We start from the raw sequence: 20,540 nt of genomic DNA on the forward strand, positions 1-20,540 counted from the left end.
AAACTTACAAGGGACAGCCAGACCAGGCCAAAGTTCATATGCACAGAAATAGTCCGTGTAATGTAGTACCTAGGGACGAGACATTTCCAGGGTCTGATCCAAGGTCCAACACAAGACAAACTGTTCCGCAAAGAAGTTCCCCACAGGCAGTCTCTAGAGATGGATTGAGGAAGTCAGAGGTCATGCACAGGTAGTCTGGAAGAATGTGAACAGCAACATACAACCGGGTTGTTAAAACAACAATGGGCACTGACCAGCCAGGGAGATCACCTCTTAAACACCTGCCAGCCAATCACAGAGTGCCATGTGTCTATTCCTCAAAGGCCATATGATTATCCTAATCCCTGACACTTGTGCGACTTTGGCTGGTCATTGATCACTTAACCCATGCCTGCCCTCCGATCTATTAGAGTTTATGTACAGGTATATTCCCCGTCAGCGCATACGTTCGGCTGCCTAACCCGTTGCGAACCTCCTCTCAAGCGTACACGCGGACGCTCAAGCGACCCAGCATGGATACGCGATGGCGTCAGCAGTGATGCCGGAACCGCGTCCACCCATAAAGGAGTCGGAACCGAAGATTCCGCAGGCACATGCGTGACCTGTCCCGCTACTCCAATCGGGTCCCACGTAGGCAGGGCCCCACGAGAATTCCTGGGGGCCCCAGTGGACCGCGAAACAGGAGAGTGTCTTACACCCTCTGTGTTTTTTTTCTTCTCCATACAGACATTGTAAACATGAGAGCAGAAAGGGAGATTCACGCAGAGCCTTATCTATGTATATGGCGCATAGTGTTGATATGCTGATTTATTGATGCATCAAGCAATACAGTAGGATTGTCATTCACTCACTCTCTAATAATATTGTGCTGATTCTTATTATTCTGCCCCAATCTATACAGCAAAACTGAAAATGTATATTTCTTGAAAAAGGAACTGTCAGCCTGTGTTGTCTGTTCTAGGGCTAGTTTCAGAACTGAAATATTTGTTAGTGTTAGGAAATTTACATGCAGTTTAGCAATAGGAATTCCTTACCCAGGACCTTGGGTACTACAGTACCTACAGTGCCTTGAAACAGTATTCAAATCCCTTGAACTTTTCCACAATTTTCATGTTGCACCCACAAACTTAAATCAATTTTATTGGGATTTTATGTGAAAGACCAACACAAAGTAGCAAGTATGTATGATGTGAAAATGAGACATGGTTTTCAAATTTTTTAATAAATAAAGTGTGGCATACATTCATATTCATCCCCTGTACTCTGATGCCCCTAAATAAAATTGAATGTGACCAATTGCCTTCAGAAGTTACCTAATTAGTAAATAAAGTCTACCTGTTCTGTGAAGGCCTTTAAAGTTTGTTAGAGAACAATAGTGATCAAACAGCATAATAAAAACCAAGGAATACACCAGACAAGTTAGGGATAAAGTTGTAGAGAAGTGTAAAGCACGGGTAGGTTATAAAAAATATCCCAAGCTTTGAACAGCTCATTGAGTACTGTCCAATCCATCATCCAAAAATAGAGGGAGTATGGCACAAACTGACTGTCCAGGCAATGGGTGCACTATTTAGAGCAGCAGCCAAGAGGCCCATAGTTACTCTGGAGGGGCTGCAGTTTTCTTCAGCAGGGACAAGGAAGCTAGTCAGAGTTGATGAAAAGATGGCTGGAGCTAAATAAATCCTGGAGGAAAACCTGGTAGAGGCTGTAAAAGACTGTCACGGATGGTGTTGCAGAAAACAAGTAGTAACAAATAAAGATCCGACTGACTTGATCCCAAACTAAGGAACATATGGGTGAGCCCTATAATAGCCCTAGAGCTCTCCCTGACTGCTCAGCCCATGCAAAGATCTCTATGATAGAAAATTGCATGTCCACGTACCTCGACTGAGTGACACCTGAAAACCCTATAATAGTGAGGGGACACGGACACGGCCAAGTGCAAAGGAGGCGATTGTAGAGATTGAGGTTGAAATAAAAAGGACAAAGGACAAAGTATAAACATACCCTGAATGGTGCAGAGATCTCTCGGCCGACTCCTGACCCAATGCCGTTTCGCCAGCAGATCTGGCTTCTTCCGGGGATCCCCGGAAGAAGCGAGATCTGCTGGCGAAACGGCGTTGGGTCAGGAGTCGGCCAAGAGATCTCTGCACTATTCAGGGTATGTTTATACTTTGTCCTTTTTATTTCAACCTCAATCTCTACAATCGCCTCCTTTGCACTTTGTTTGGGGCGTTGCTGCTATGAGGTTTTGAGGTATGCTCTTTCAGCTAGCATTCTTTTTCCCTGTTATTTCGTGCATCGATCTCCCGGCCTCTCCTTGGGTCCTGCTACTCATCTGTGTGTCCCGCCTTGTGCTGCCTGTTTTATTATATATGTATGTATTGTTTATATGTTTATATATACTTACAATAAGGTTTTTTGGATCTTCATACATATGTAAGTTATTTTCATTCATTTTTTTGGTGATTACCCTCCCTCTACGAGTGGACTCCGGACACTCAGAGCCCACCTTCTCAGGATGGGACCTATGGAACGCCCTGATAAGATGAGTGGCCTTAATGTCCGCCACTGGGACCCACATCCACTCCTCAGGACCATAACCCTCCCAATGAACGAGGTACTGGAGAGAACTGCTGATAATACGAGAATTCACAATCCTAGAGACCTGAAATTCAAGATTACCATCAACCACAATCGGAGGAGGAGGCAAAGAGGATGGTATAGTGGGTTTAACATAAGGTTTTAATAGGGACTTGTGAAAAACATTATGGATCTTCCAAATCTGAGGAAGATCAAGACGGAAGGCAACGGGATTGATGACGGACAAGATTTTGTAAGGCCCAATAAACTTAGAACCCAACTTCCAGGAGGGTACCTTCAATTTAATATTCTTAGTAGACAACCACACCAGATCACCAACATTCAGGTCCGGACCAGGCACGCGTCTCTTATCCGCCACACGCTTATATCTCTCACTCATGCTCTTTAGATTATTCTGAATCTTTTGCAAATAGATGACAAAGACGAGGAGAATCTCTCCTCATCAGGTAAACCAGAAGACCCCTCTCCAGAGAATGTCCCAAACTGCGGATGAAACCCATATGCACCAAAAAATGGTGACTTATCAGAGGACTCCTGACGACGGTTATTTAAAGCAAACTCAGCAAGGGACAAAAAAGAACACCAATCCTCCTGATTCTCCGCCACAAAACAGCACAGATATGTCTCCAGATTCTGATTGACGCGCTCTGTCTGGCCATTCGACTGCGGGTGGAAAGCAGAAGAGAATGACAACCAAGCGAGAACAGAAAGCCTTCCAGAATCTGGAAACAAACTGCGTGCCCCTATCAGAGACTATGTCTGAAGGAATGCCATGCAATTTGACAATGTGATCAACAAATGCTTGCGCCAGCGTTTTAGCATTGGGCAACCAATGGAAAAGGAATGAAATGAGCCATTTTGCTAAAACGGTCCACCACCACCAGAATCACAGTCTTCCCCGAGGAACGAGGCAGGTCCGTAATGAAGTCCATGGACAGATGTATAAATAGACGGGAAGGAATGCTTAACGGAAGGAGAGGACCTGATGGCCGTGAATGAGGGACTTTGGCACGAGCGCAGGTCTCACAGGCTGCCACAAAACCCTCAACCGATTTACGAAGAGCCGGCCACCAGAATCTCCGAGCAATGAGATCCACTGTGGCTCTACCCCCCGGGTGCCCAGCAAGGACAGTATCGTGGTGCTCCTTAAAAACCTTGTGTCGTAAGGCGAGAGGCACAAACAACCTCCCAGGAGGACAAAGATCAGGAGCCTCTGCCTGGGCTGCCTGAACCTCTGCCTCCAATTCAGGATAAAGAGCAGAGACAACCACCCCTTCAGCCAAAATGGGACCCGGGTCTTCAAAGTTCCCCCCTCCCGGAAAACAACGTGACAGGGCATCAGCCTTCACATTCTTAACCCCAGGGCGGAACGTGACAACAAAATTAAACCTTGAAAAGAACAAAGACCATCTGGGCTGTCTCGGATTCAGACCCTTGGCTGACTCCAAGTAGGCCAGATTTTTATGGTCGGTAAACACAGTAATAGGGTGTCTGGCTCCCTCTAGCCAATGGCGCCATTCCTCAAAAGCTAACTTGATGGCCAACAACTCCCTATCTCCCACATCGCAATTTCTCTCTGCGGAGGAGAGTTTCTTCGAGAAAAAGGCACACAGTCGCCATTTGGCAGGAGAGGGACCTGAGACAAGACCGCACCCACACCCACCTCAGAAGCGTCCACCTCAACAATGAAGGGCAGAGAGACATCAGGTTGTACCAAGATGGGAGCGGAAGCAAAACTCTCTTTGATACTAGAAAAGGCCTTACGCGCATCTACCGACCAGGAGGAAAAATCTACCCCCTTTTTTAGTCATATCAGTGAGTGGCTTAACAACAGAGGAATAATTCAAAATTAACTTCCTGTAATAGTTGGCAAAACCCAAAAAGCGCATCAGCGCCTTCTGATTCTCAGGAAGCTCCAAATCAAGCACAGCGCGGACCTTCTCAGGGTCCATGCGAAAACCAGAAGCGGAGAGAAGAAAACCCAGAAATTGAATTTCTGGAACAGCAAACACACATTTTTCCAGTTTCGCGTACAATTTATTCTCCCGCAGAATGAGCAAGACCTGACGTAGGTGGTCCCTATGAGTTTTGAAATCAGGAGAAAAAAATCAAAATGTCATCTAGATACACTAGTACAAATTTCATCATTAAATGATAAAAAATGCTGTTCACAAAATGTTGGAAGACGGCTGGAGCATTCATCAAACCAAAAGGCATAACCAAATTCTCAAAATGGCCCTCAGGGGTATTGAAGGCCGTCTTCCATTCGTCCCCTTCTCTGACCCTGACCAGGTTGTATGCCCCTCTTAAATCCAACTTGGAAAAAACTTTAGCCCCAACAATCTGGTTAAACAGGTCCGGGATCAGAGGAAGCGGATAAGGGTCACAAATTGTGGTACTGTTCAGCTCCCTGAAATCCAGAAATGGTCTTAAAGAACCATCTTTTTTCTTAACAAAAAAAAAAACTGCGGCAACAGGTGACTTCGAGGGTCGTATGTGTCCCTTTCTCAGGCTCTCAGAGATATAAGTACGCATAGCGACCCTTTCAGGTTGGGAGAGATTGTATAAACGAGATTTAGGCAGCTTGGCGCCTGGGATGAGATTAATAGGGCAATCGTACTCCCGGTGGGGGGGCAGCTCCTGAACACCACTCTCAGAAAACACATCCGAAAATTCTGAGAGAAAAGATGGTACAGTCTTAGTAGAAACCTCTGAAAGAGACGTTGAGAGGCAATTCTCTCTGCAAAAGTCACTCCAACCATTTATTTGCCTCGCCTGCCGATCAAAAGTGGGGTTATGTTTAGTGAGCCAGGGTAGCCCCAACACCAGAGGAGCAGGTTATCCGCTTAGGAGGAAACATGACACATCCTCAACATGAGCATCACCCACAGTCAAACGGATATTGTGAACTATGCCCTTTAACGATTTTTGACAAAGTGGAGCGGAATCAATAGCAAAAACAGGTATGTCCTTTCCCAAAGTGCATAGCTGGAAACCATGTGTTATAGCAAATTGATTATCAATGAGACAGCTGCTCCACTATCTACAAAAATCTCACAAAAAATGTTCTTGCTCTCTAGCGCCACCCTGGCAGGTAGGACAAAACGGGAACTACAAGCAAACGGAAAACCTTCAATTTCCGGATCAACCTTGCCAATAGTAACAGATGGGACGTTTTTAGAGGACTTTTTTCTTTTTGTTTCTTTATTACCCTCAAAAAACTCCCTGAATCTCCTAGAGGGACAAACATTTGCCAAATTATTTATACCTCCACAACAGAAACAAACCCTCCTCTGAGAGCTGAAACCTCTATTGTTAGAGACAAGCAAACCCAGCTGCATGGCCTCCCGCTCAGAGGGGATTGAGAGAGACTGAGGCTCCTGCGCACTGAATGAGACCACCCCACTGTCCTTGGACTGAGTATGACAGGAAGGAGTGATCTCTCCTCTCTCTCTAAGACCCCTGTCAATACGAACAGCCCGAGACATGGCAGACTCCAAGGAGGTAGGTCTCTCATGAAAGGCAAATGCATCTTTCAATCCCTCTGAAAGACCATGGCAAAATTGACTTCGGAGTGCAGCATCATTCCAACCAGTATCAGCTGCCCATCTCCAAAATTCTGAACAGTATATCTCTGCGGACTGTTTACCCTGGCATAAAAGACGCAGTTTAGATTCAGCCAGAGCATTACGATCCGGATCATCATATATCTGACCCAGGGCGACAAAAAATTAATCTACTGATCGGAGGGGCCGTGCCCCCACCCGCAGCGAAAAGGCCCAGGACTGAGCGTTATCCCTGAGCAGCGAGATGATGATCCCCACCCTCTGCTCCTCATCACCAGAGAAATGGTGAAGCAGGCGAAAATGGAGTTTGCAAGCCTCTCTAAAACGAACAAAATTCTCACTACCCCCGGAGAACGTATCCGGAAGCGAGATCGTAGGCTCAGAATAAACTCCATGAACGCAAGCAGAACTGGTCACCTGAAACTGAGAGACAGTTTTACGGAGATCTGCTACCTCCAGTGAAAGACCCTGCACGCGGTTAATCAAGGCTGAAACCGGATCCATGCTTAAGACGGTTTTGGCGGTTTATAATGTCACGGATGGTGTTGCAGAAAACAAGTAGTAACAAATAAAGATCCGACTGACTTGATCCCAAACTAAGGAACATATGGGTGAGCCCTATAATAGCCCTAGAGCTCTCCCTGACTGCTCAGCCCATGCAAAGATCACTGAATACAGAGGGAGTCAGGGTCACCTAGGATCAAGCCAACAGGAAAACACAAATAAAGGAATAGACTTATCTGAGGAACCAGCAGTTACAACTTCTAGCAGTGAGCACAATCCAGGAAGTAGTATAATCCGCAAAGTGAGGCAGTATGGGAGGGGATATAAAGGGAGGCAATCACTGCTAATAGATGACAGCTGGGAGAGGGAGAAGAGATGTCAAAGTGAAACCAAAACAAAAGAACATCATGAAGGAGGTACTGAAGGTCGTCTGTCAGAACTTCTCAGAGATCTGGCGGTGACAAAGACTTGACACTGCGACATGTTCACCTTCCAGCAGGACAACGACCCTAAACATACAGTCAGAGCTGCAATGGAATTGTTTCGATCAAAGCATATTCATGTGTTAGAATGGCCCAGTCAAAGTCCAGACAAAAATTCCATTGAGAATCTGTGGGAAGACTTGAAAGTTACTGTTCACAGATGCTCTACATCCAATCTGACTGAACTTGAGCTGATTTGCAATGAAGAATGGGCAAACATTTTAGCCTCTATATGTGCAAAGCTGGTAGAGACATACCCTAAAAGACTTGCAGCTGTAATTGCAGTGAAAGGTGGTCCTACACTTTCCAGATTTTTATTTAAAAAAAATGTTAAAAAACCATGTATAATTATCTTTTCACTTCACACATACTATACTTTCTACTTTGTGTTGGTGTATTACAGTACATACAATCCCAATAAAATCCACTTAAGTTTGTTGGTGTAACAATAATAAATCTGGAAATGTTCAAGGGGTATGAATACTTTTTCAAGGCACTGTGTATTTAAAGTAGTCTTACACAGTGGGTGTGGAACCAGTATCAATCAACAGATTTGACTTGGGGCTACTCCTAATGGCATTGTCTTGGCAGACCCCTCATATTCATCATTTAACCCCTATACAGGAATGTGGAATTCACCACAGGGGAACCACCAATCCACAACTTCCTGGTGTAGTCTCTCTATGATTGATAGCTGACCCAAGGACTTCAGAGACATTGGTGCTATGCACCGAGGAATCAGTCAAAAACCATAGTAAGGGACAGGCAATCTGATAAACAATCTGGGGTCAGGGCAGGCAGCGAGGATCAATACAGAGGTCATGCACAGGTCAGGTCAGACAGTAGAGGGTCAATATCCAGAAAACAGGTAGAAGACAGTACATACAGTCAGGTCTATAAATATTGGGACATCAACACAATTGTAACATTTTTGGCTCTATACACCACCACAATAGATTTGAAATGAAGCGAACAAGATGTGCTTTAACTGCAGACTGTCAGCTTTAATTTGAGGGTATTTACATCCAAATCAGGTGAACGGTGTAGGAATTACAACAGTTTGCATATGTGCCTCCCACTTGTTAAGGGACCAAAAGTAATGGGACAATTGGCTTCTCAGCTGTTCCATGGCCAGGTGTGTGTTATTCTCTTATTATCCCAATTACAATGAGCAGATAAAAGGTCCAGAGTTCATTTCAAGTGTGCTATTTGCATTTGGAATCTGTTGCTGTCAACTTTCAAGATGAGATCCAAAGAGCTGTGAAGAAAGCCATCATTAGGCTGAAAAAACAAAACAAACCCATCAGAGAAATAGCAAAAACATTAGGCGTAGCCAAAACAACTGTTTGGAACATTCTTAAAAAGAAGGAACACACCGGTGAGCTCAGCAGCACCAAAAGACCCGAAAGACCACGGAAAACAACTGTGGTGGATGACCGAAGAATTCTTTCCCTGGTGAAGAAAACACCCTTCACAACAGTTGGCCAGATCAATAACACTCTACAGGAGGTATGTGTATGTGTGTCAAAGTCAACAAATCAAGAGAAGACTTCACAAGAGTGAATACAGAGGGTTCACAACAAAAAGTAAACCATTGGTGAGCCTCAAAAACAGGAAGGCAAGATTAGAGTTTGCCCAACGACATCTAAAAAAGCCTTCACAGTTCTGGAACAACATCCTATGGACAGATGAGACAAAGATAAACTTGTACCAGAGTGATGGGAAGAGAAGAGTATGGAGAAGGAAAGGAACTGCTCATGATCTTAAGCATACCACCTCACCAGTGAAGCATGGTGGTGGTAGTGTCATGGCGTGGGCATGTATGGATGCCAATGGAACTGGTTCTCTTATATTTATTGATGATGTGACTGTTGACAAAAGCAGCAGGATGAATTCTGAAGTGTTTCGGGCAATATTATCTGCTCATATTCAGCCAAATGCTTCAGAACTCAATAAACGGCGCTTTACAGTGCAGATGGACAATGACCCAAAGCATACTGCAAAAGGAACCAAAGAGTTTTTTAAGGGAAAGAAGTGGAATGTTATGCAATGGCCAAGTTAATCACCTGACCTAAATCCGATTGAGCATGCATTTCACTTGCTGAAGACAAAACTGAAGGGAAATGCCCCAAGAACAAGCAGGAACGGAAGACAGTTGCAGTAGAGGCCTGGCAGAACATCACCAGGGATGAAACCTAGCGACTGGTGATGTCTATGCGTTCCAGACTTCAAGCTGTAATTGACTGCAAAGGATTTGCAACAAAGTATTAAAAAGTGAAAGTTTGATTTATGATTATTATTCTGTCCCATTACTTTTGGTCCCTTAACAAGTGGGAGGCACATATGCAAGCTGTTGTAATTCCTACACCGTTCACCTGATTTGGATGTAAATAAACTCAAATTAAAGCTGACAGTCTGCAGTTAAAGCACATCTTGTTCGTTTCATTTCAAATCCATTGTGGTGGTGTATAGAGCCAAAAATGTTACAATTGTGTCGATGTCCCAATATTTATTGACCTGACTGTAATAATATAATATGATCTCTCTGAAGACCTCTGAAGAAGTTTTCCTATCTTAGAAAGTGATGGCACAACACGATTTGAGGAGCAGCGCTGTGTAGGAATAAACTTTTTTGTACTACAATTGGTATCTGGTAATTGGTACCAGGGATACCAATTATGGAAAATATATATAGCAAATGGGATATAAGAATCAGCTGCTCCAAGCCCTAATCGTCAGAAAGATTTTGTAATCCTGATCTTTTAATCTCTATAATGTATTCAGCTATTTACACAACCAAGACCGATACATTTGAATCCATGTGGGACATCTACACAGATCTTCTAATTCAATAACTATGTAATTAGTCATTTTAAATTCAGTTATACATCAGTCCACATTTTGTTACTCTAACAAGTTTGAATTAATTCTTTTAGATTCATGTTTTAATTTTGAAACTTAAAAGTTGATGTTTCTCAGCAATATTCATATTCAGCTGTTAAACTTTTTAATATGTTCGAAACTAGATATTGTGATAAAAGTTCCTAATTCTAAGATAAAGTATAAACAAGGTATAAGATATGAGCAGATTATATGGCAAGAGAGTTTTTTTATTTTTTTAAATTAATTATCTTTATTAGTATATCAAAACAAATTACAGTGAACAAAAAATTGAGTGAACACTCCGTATATTTAATAACCTCTTTTTTTTTCCCCTTATCCCTATTCCCCCAACCCTCCACCCCTCCCCCCACCCTGGCCCTGTGATGCGTCCGCCCTCTCTCCCCCCCCCCCCCCCCCCCCCCCCAGAGGAAGGGGGAGAGACAGGGGGGAGGGGAGAGAAGGAAAAAAAAAAAAAAAAAAAAAAAAAAAACAATTTATTAATTATTACAGTCAATCAGATCTTGCAACCGGCCCATATCCTAATCCACTTCTCCTCCGCATTTCTCTGCCTATACAGAAACTGTTCATAGTTTTTTACGTTGTTAACTAGATTTATCAAGGTGTTTAATTCTGGGGTGTGCCGAGCAAACCAGGTCCGACTAACCAAAATTCTAGCTAACAACAGTATCCTGCCTAAAAGAATCTTTTGGTACCTATGGCTACTTATTGTAGAAAGCTCATTAAGCAAGAACACTTGGGGTTCAAAGGGGATTCGTAGTTTAAGTTTATGGATAAGAAAGTTATTGATATTAATCCAATATTTTCTAAGTTCTGAGCAGGTCCAGATCATATGGAGGTAGTCCACACCTAGGGTATCACATCTAGGGCACTTGGATGTATCTCTTAGCCCACATTTATTTAGCCATGTAGGGGTAACATATAGTCTATGGCAGATATTAAAATGTACTAGAACATGGTTAAAGTTCTGGGATAGTGAACCTGAATTAGCAAAGATATTCCCCCACCCTTCTAATTGTATATTCGGACAGTCCAACTCCCAGGCTCTTTGTCCTGGTGACTGTATGTCACAAAACCGTGCCTTAAGTAATAGTTTATATAAATTTGAAATCTTCATTCTTAAAGTTGTCCTCCCTATCCAGTCATTTAGAAAAGATGAACTATCTATGTCCAGCATTAGTTTATCATCCAGACTAGATAATGCTGAACGCAGCTGGAAATACCTGAACCAAGAGAGGTTTTCTACATTTTGTGATAGCTCTGTGAATGACTTAATCTCTCTATCCTTAACCACTTGTGAGATATAAAAAATCCTATTCTTTTTCCAAAATGTGTCGGCTGCTATACCATCTAACATCTGTAAGTGTACATTGTGCCAAAGAGGCGTGAATATAAGTGAACCCTTTACCTTCAACCATGTTCTAGTAGTAACCCACACTTTCAAAAGTAGTTTTATAGTCTCTCTATAACCCCGCTCTTGGCTAGTCAGTAGCCCGGATTCCAAAAGGATAAATATATTGTTATGTGAAAAGCTCCCTACTAACCTCCCTAAAAGGGCACTATTTTCCGATTCATAACACATCAGTAGCTGGGCAGCAATAAAATACCCTTTAAAATAGGGGAGATTTAAAGCCCAATATTCCAGTGGTTTATATAGATGTTCCAATTTTAACCGGACTCGTTTTCTTCCCCACACTAAATCATTAATTATTCTTTCCATGAGTTTGAAATATTTATCTTCTATCCAGGTAGGTGTGTTCCTGAGCACATACAGAAATTGTGGTAGTATCACTATTTTAACCAATGAAACTCGATCGGCTCTGGATAGGGGAAGTCTCAACCAGATCCCTATTTTTGCTCTAGTTTTCGTTATTAGTGGGATCAAGTTCAGTTGGACAAAGTGTTCAACCCTGGGCGATATAATCAAGCCCAGGTATTGAAAGGTGTCAACGATGTCCAGCTGAGTTACAAGAACCTCCTTCTGGGGTAGCGGGTCTATTTGCATCAAACTGGTCTTGGACCAGTTTATAAGAAGGCCAGACACCTCACCAAATAATTTGACCATTTGAATAATTCTGGGCAGAGTTATTTCCGTGTGGTCTATAAAAAAAAGAACATCATCCGCATATAAAGAGATACGGTCTTGCACTCCTAATGTTCCAAATCCTTTAACCTGATCATCCTGCCTAATGGCCAAGGCTAGGGGCTCAATATAGATAACAAATAACAATGGGGATAATGGGCAACCCTGGCGCGTACCTCTATTTAGCTCAAAACTAGTGGTCAAGATCCCATTAAGACTCAGTTTTGCGGTAGGGGATCTATACAATAATTTAAGGATGTTTATAAATCTTTCCCCAAAGCCCATCCTCATCAGAACCTTCCAGAGAAAGCACCACTCCACCCTGTCAAAGGCCTTAGACGCATCCAGTGACAGGATGGAGCGGGTTGTCCCCCCAGGGGCCTGTATGTTGGAAAAGAGCCGATGCAAATTATAATGCGTGCCCTTATTTTGAATAAAGCCATTCTGATCTGGATGGACAATGGAGGAAATAACCCTGGAAAGCCTTGTGGCCAGAATCCTTGCGAGGAGCTTTACATCTGCATTAAGCAGTGAGGTCGGTCTATACGATCCCAGATCTGCGGGGTCCTTACCTTTTTTGGGGATTAATGTTATTACGGCTTCCATTATTGAGTCTGGCAGTTTCCCATCCTCCACCGATTCAGCAAAGACCCCCAACAATCTAGGGAGAATAAACTCCTTGTATTTACTATAAAATTCATATGGGAGTCCGTCTGAACCGGGGGTGGAGTTACCTGAACATAATTTGATTGCCCCCTCAAGTTCCTGAATCGAGAACTCTACCTCCAATGTTTTCTTTTGGGCCAGAGTGATAGTTGGAAAAACAATACTATCGAGGTAAGAGTCCATCATTTCATCTGTAATCTTAGTCTCAGCTTTATAAAGATCTGAAAAATAATCCAGAAAGGTCTTCTCTACAGAACCTTGTCCATTCGGACATTGTCTATATATTTTTTGGACTCTTGACTCGAAATCACTCTCGATAAGAGTTTTCCAGGTCGCCCTGACTCTGTAAAATATTTTTTCCCCTTAAAGAATAGCCTTTGTTGGGCCTTATCCAGCAAAAAAATTAGAGTATGCTTGTGTGCTCTTTTGCATATTTTCTCTATTCTCCTTCGTCTTATTTATATAAAAGGATTGTGTGGCTCAGGCTGCTAGTTCTTCTAAGTTTTTCTGTTTTTTTCCATACTCCTTTCTAAGGTTCGCTATATTACTGACCATTATTCCCCTCATATAGGCCTTAAAAGTGTCCCATACCACCTGGATATTTACTGAGCCGTAGTTATTATCCCAATATCGGTCAATTTCATTTTGTATTATTTCATGTTTCTTTATTAGTAATAACCAATACGGATTTAGTCTGAATGGGGGTCTCTCTATATATTTCTCCTGGGTGACACAGAGTTCAAGGAGTAAGGGTAAATGGTCCGAGAATGACCTTGTTTCATACTTCATTCATTTTACAAGTCTCACATATTTTCTGTTCATCAAGGCAAGGTCTATTCTGGACATAGATTTAACTGATTTACTAATACATCAATAAGCCCTTTTCCCATCACCTAAATATCCCCAAAGATCTTCGAACCCGGCCTCAGAACAGAACCGTGCCAAGGGAGACCCCTGAACAGGGGTGTCTCCCTTGACCCCCGTAGAAACCCTATCCAACACAGGATTAATAACACAGTTTAAAATCACCAATAATCAATGTTGGACACTCTGGCCATTTATCCATAAATGATAGAAGAGAATTGAGGACTATAAAAGAAAATGGCGGTGGAATATAGACAAAAGCCAAAATACATGTCCTCCCCATCAACCTGCAGTATAGATAAACAAATCTCCCTTGCTGGTCGACAGAGGATGCCTCGCACACAAAATTAATCGTTCTATATATATAGACAGTGACACCCCTAGAATAGCTGGAGAAGGTGGAGTGATACGTGTGCGCAGCCCATCACCTGCCAACCGCCCTGGAGGTCTCCCCAGTAAGGTGCGTTTCCAACAAACATACTATTGCGGGGAGATGGGTCTGTGTCAGATCAAAAACCGCTTGTCTCTTTCTTCTATCCCCCAAACCCCGTACATTCCAGGCAAAGATTTTGACCGACATTATGAAAAGCAGTTAGGTGGGGAGGGGGAAGAAGAAAAAAAAAAAAAAAAAGGAAAAGACGCATCACAGCCCAAATCCCACCCCCCATACAGGTAATCCACCACATATTGTAGCAGATTTCTCTCCTATGACCATCCCTCCCACACTCCCCCCTACTCGGCGCCTCCCCGCTAGATAACAGCGAAAATTGAAAATATAGACACCCTCTGCCAATTATTATTCCCCGTGGACCCTAGGACCACTTCGATCACATATCATTTCGTTCAAGCCAGTCCGCGGCTTTGTCCGGGGTATCAAAAAATAAGGTTGTGTCCTTATAAATAATCCGAAGTTTTGCTGGGAACATAAGGGAATATTTAATATCCCTATCTCTTAGCCTCTTTAACCATCATAAACAAGCGTCTGTTTTCTTGGACATCTTTCGAAAAATCGGGAAAGAAGGCCAGTCTGCCTCCCTCATATACCACAGGTGGACATTCCCTTGACCTTCTCAGTAACGTATCTCTGTCCCTTGAAGCCAACATTTTAACAATAAGTGTTCGAGGTTGTCTCCCAGGGATTGATTTGCCACCTGGGACCCGATGAGCTCTGGGACCCGATGAGCTCTTTCAATGGGGACCCAAACTTTTCGGCACTAAAAAGGCTGTAAAACAGCCCAGGAAAGGGCTAGAGGGCTGCAAAAGATGGATAGATGGTCAGATCAGCAGCAGTCACTCGCCCCTAATGTTTTAGAGAATCAGCTCAACAGCAGACCCTCACCCCTAATGTTTTAGATGGTCAGCTCAGCAGCAGACCCTCACCCATAATATTTTAGATAGTCAGATCACCAGCAGGCCCTCGCCCCTAATTTGTTAGAGGGTCACCAGCAGGCCCTTGCTCCTAATGTTTTTGAGGGTCACCAGCAGGCCATCAATCATAATTTTTCAAGGGTGTGTATGATGCCCTCCTTTATGTGTAATAAAGGGTGTATTAGAGTGCCAGTTTATTGTAATTTTTGGCAGCCCTTTCACTTAGTGCATAGGCTTTATGAGTGTAGGAGTCCCGTTACCTGAGCAACTGTACCACAATGTGAATGAGGCCCTCCTTTATGTGATATACAGGTTGAATCGGAGTGCCTCTTCCTTGTAATTTTTGGCAGCACTTGCACTTTATATTCAAGTAAATATACAGAAAAGAATGTTTCCTAACAATTTTTCCTCTAAAATCGATTTTATCTTCGGTTTGGTGCGTATTATTGTCAGTCTGCAAAATTGGCGTACTACTCAGACAACATCATTCCCAGCAGTGAGTCCAAGATGCATCCAGACATCCTCCCCATGCTGTTCCCGAACCATTTCAGTGGTGTTTCCATCAATTTATGACCTTTTCATGTGAACCAGACCCCCTTCTCTCCAGGGGGTGCCTGGTTTAATGCTCGGGTTCTCTCATTGACTTCAATTGTGCTCGGGTGCTCTGTAGAGCACCCAAGCATCCCGAGGTGTTCTACTCGAGCACCCGAGCACTTTGGTGCTCGATCAACACTAGTAAAATCGTATAAAATTTTTTTTTTTATATTAACTACTACTCATTGCAGTTTCCTTAAAGTGCCTACCCCTTACTGCTGTGCAGACAACTCAGGAAGGGAGTTTATGTCTCCTATATGGTCAAACCAGAGTAAAATAAAACAAATAATTACAACACTTCAAAAATAACAAACACTTTGTGATAAGTTTACTAATTGGCCCCAAATACCTATTTAGACAGCTTAAACTTGGACCAGTTTAAAGATGTACCACATTTATCACAGTGACTTAAAGGGGTTGTCTCACTTCAGCAAGTCTATTGTGATTGTCCATATTGTCTCCTTTGCTAGCTGGATTCATTTTTCCATCACATTATACATTGCCTGTTACCAGGGGTTACGACCACCCTGCAATCCAGCAGCGGTGCTTGTGCTTGAACACCATAGAAAAAAGTGCTGGTGGCCGGGACCGTCGAAGCTCACATAGGATGGTGCTTTTTTCTATAGTGTTCAAGCACGGCCACCCTTAATGTATTACAGGGTGGTCATAACCATGGAAACTAGCAGAGTATAATGTGATGGGAAAAATGAATCCAGCCAGCAAAGGAGGCAATAAGGACAATCACAACACATTAGTCTTGTATTAACTTTCTCTACCTAATAAATGCTATTTGCTAAATTGACACAACCCTTTTAAGTTGGACGTTAACCCATTAATGGCAACCAGAAGGAGATCATGCCTAGGCCCCAGTCCTGCCTACAGTGTATCCCAAACAGGTTGCACCGCTGTGGTGCAGCCTGCTGATGACTGTCAGTATAGCATTGACAGTATAATACTCTGTGCTGCATAAGCAGTACAGGGTATTAAAGAAGCAATCAAAAGATCACATGTTGAAGTCCCCTTGTGAGACAAGTAAGTGGTTAAAAAAAGTTTTAAAAAGCTTTATTAAATAAAAAGAATTCCAAATTAAACAATGCACCTTTTTCCATTGAAAAAAAAATATTTTCAATGGAACAAATTGCAACAATAAAACTCCCTCCACATATTTAATATCGCCGCATCTGTAACCACTCACTCTACACAAGTATCATGTAATTTGTTCTGTATGGGGAGCGGCATAAAAAAGCTAGAATTGCAGCGTTTTGCTTCTTTTCCACCAAAAAGCTGAATAAACAAAGATCAAAAAGGCTTATAGGCTGTTTTCTTTTAAGTGGTTTTATATGCAAAAGTAGTAAAACATAAAAAAGCTACAGTATATGTATTTGGTATTGCTGTACTCATACTGACCCAGAGAGTAAAAGTTATCTTGTCATTCATGCCAAAAAATAAACAGCACAAAAAACTCAGTTGCAGTGTTGCTATTATCCAGTGATTAACTTCGGACTTCGATTTTAGAACTTGAAACCCCTTTTAAAACTTGGATGCAAAGTTGTCTTCGGTACTGAGGTTCCAGCCTTACCAAAGCAGACTTCGGATTCCTGTTTTAAAATGGTTTTCATGTTTAAAAATCGAATGCCGAAGTCACTCATCGAAGTCTCGTGAGTCTCCTTACAGCGTTAAAACTAAATTTTGAGCAAATCGAATTCAGATCTTTGATCCGAAGCGTTATTCTTTCAACACTAGTTATAGATCTTGAAATGTAATAAAGAAAAAATAAAGAAAAAAAAATACTTGGTCATTAAATGTTTATCCGGGAAAAAGATATTAATGACCTATCCTCAGGATAGGTCATCAATATCTGGTTGGTGGGGATCTGATTCCTGGGACTCCTACCAATCAGCTATTAGAAGAGGCTGGTGAGCACTGTAGTCTTTTCCTAGGTCAGTGACATCACCGTACATCGGTCACATGGCCTAGTTGCAGCTCAGCCCCATTCAAGTCAATAGAGTTGAGCTGCAATTCCAGCTGCTATACAAGGTACAGTGCTGTGCTTGGTAAGCTGCTGGGTGGCCGTGGTGCTCCCCAGAGGTCCGGGGGCATTGTGGCTTTCTGAAGCAGCTGATCGACCGGGGTGCAAGAACGCCTGCTGATGTGAAGGCCCAAAACAGGTTGCTTACTAAGAGGTTAATGTCACGCTTCGGTGTGGGAGGGAAACCCACACCGAAGTTAGGAGGGAAAGGGGTGAGGGGAAAAGGCCTAGAAACTAGAGAAAGGAGCAGGTCACCTCCTAGAGAAACCCTAATCAAAGTCCTGAGTAACTGCAAGTATGAACTGACCCCGAAGGTAGGTTCGTTCATACACCGTAACCTAAGTCCTAACTCACCCTGTAGGACCCTGGTGCTAATGTCAGGACAAGAAACAACCTGTTCCTCCAAACGGTAGGGAAAACAGGAGTCTCCCTCAGGCTTAAATACAAATGACAGGGAAAAGAGCAACACAAGTAAACCAACACCATAAACACAGGGGAAGGAAGACACTTAACTTCAAATGGCTATGGAAGCACAGGAACTCCGCCGAGATCTAAACACCAGCACTCCACAACAAGACTGAAGCTAAAGTTATAAACCGCATGGCATGGGAGAATCCACAATAAATAGGGAAGGTAAAATGACCACATAAGCAACACCTGAAGCAAGGGGTGTTGTCATTACCAGAAACAACACAGACACGAATTGATCCACAAGGAGCCTGTCAGATCAAACCACATGTTGCCAGTCTCACTGATCTCCTGGCACAGTGACAGTACCCCCCCTTTTACGGGTGACCTCCGAGCACCCAGGACCAACCTTATCTGGGTGAGACCTGTGAAAAGCTTTCATTAAATGACTGGCATTCATGTCGGATGCTGGTACCCACATCATTTCCTCTGGTCCGTATCCCATTCCAGTGAACAAGATACTGAAGAGATCTACGGAGAACTCGAGAGTCAATTATCTTGGCGATCTGAAATTCCAAACTACCATCCACCATGACAGGAGCGGGAGGCAAGGAAGACGGTTCCAAAGGATCAACATAACTCTTCAACAAAGATTTATGAAACACATTATGAATTTTCAGAGCCTGAGGAAGTTCAAGACGAAAGGCTACCGGGTTAATGGCCATGATCTTACATGGACCAATAAACCTTGGACCCAACTTCCAAGAAGATACCTTCGACTTAATGCTTCTTGTGGACAGCCACACAGAATCACCCACTCTTAGGTCCGGACCATTTATACATTTCCATACGTTTATACTTGTTGTCCATATTTCTCAAGTTATTTTGAATTTTCCACCATATAGATGACAATAATGATGAAAAACGTTCCTCCGCAGGAATACCAGGAAGTATCAGAACCAGAATCAGTGGACTCCTGTCTACGATTGTTTATGGCAAACTTTGCTAAAGACAAAAATGAAGACCACTCCTCCTGGTTCTTAGAGACAAAACATCTCAAGTAAGTCTCCAGATTCTGATTATTACTTTCCGTCTGTCCATTTGACGGAGGATAAAAGCCGAAGAACAGGACAGTTGTACCCCCAGTCTGCTACAGAACGCCTTCCAGAATCTGGAAAAAAACTGGGTCACATGATCCGAGACCAAGTCAGAGGGAATGCCTTGTAGTTTCACAATGTTATCAACAAACACTTGTGCAAGAGTTTTAGCATTAGGTAGGCCCGGCAATGCTATAAAGTGGGCCATTTTACTAAAGCGATCAACTACCACCAGAATCACTGTCTTTCCTGCAGAGTTAGGTAGATCAGTGCTAAAATCCATAAATAAGTGAGTCCATGGTCTAGACGGGATGGGCAACGGAAGAAGAGATCCGGAAGGCCGAGTATGTGTCACCTTAGCTCGTGCACAAGTGCTACAGGCTGACACATAGTTTTCAATACACTTACGCATCCCCGGCCACCAAAATCTATGAGGAATGAGGTCAGCAATGGATTTGCTCCAAGGGTGTCCTGTAAGAACCGTTCAGTGATGTTCCTCAAACACCTTGTGACGCAATTCAGATGGAACAAACAATTTCCCAGAGGGACCAGAATCCGGCGCGTCTCCCTGAGCCTCTAACATCTTCTCCTCTAGGTCAGGGTATAGAGAGGATATCACCATCCGCTCGAACAGTATTGGACTTGTATTTTCAAAATAACCACCTCCAGGGAAACTACATGACAAGGTATTTGCCTTGACGTTCTTAACCCCAGGATGATAAGTGACAAATAAATTGAATCTGGTGAAAAACAAAGACTATCTGGCCTGCCTCGTGTTCAGTTGTTTAGCCGATTCCAGGTAAGCCAGATTTTTGTAATCTGTGAACACCGTGATCGGATGAATCGTCCCTTCCAACCAATGATGCAATTCTTCAAAAGCTAACTTAATGGCCAGCAACTCTCTGTTACCCACATCTCTGTTACCTCTTTGCGGCAGAGAGTTTTTTTTTGAGAAAAATGCATATGGGAGCCGTTTACCAGGTGACGGGCCCTGTGATAAGACTGCTCCTACCCCCACCTCAGACTTGTGAACCTCCACAAAGAAAGGCTGTGACACAATCTGCTGCACCAATATAGGGGCAGAAGTGAAACACTCCTTAACCGCAGAAAAGGCTCGCAATGCCAAATCGGACCGCACTGAGACATCTGTCCCTTTTTTTAGTTCTTAATAAAGTTTTGGTAATAGTTGGTGAATCCCAAAAACCGCATAATAGCCTTCAGATTTTCGGGTCGATCTCAGTCCAATACAGCACAGACTTTCTCTGGATCCATTCGAAAACTCGAAGATGACAACAGATAGCCCAAGAACTGCACCTACTGTACAGCAAAAACACACTTCTCCAATTTTGCATACAATTTATTATCTCTTAGAAT

Source organism: Bufo bufo, chromosome 2 (assembly GCF_905171765.1).
Source record: "Bufo bufo chromosome 2, aBufBuf1.1, whole genome shotgun sequence".
Classification (NCBI taxonomy): domain Eukaryota; kingdom Metazoa; phylum Chordata; class Amphibia; order Anura; family Bufonidae; genus Bufo; species Bufo bufo.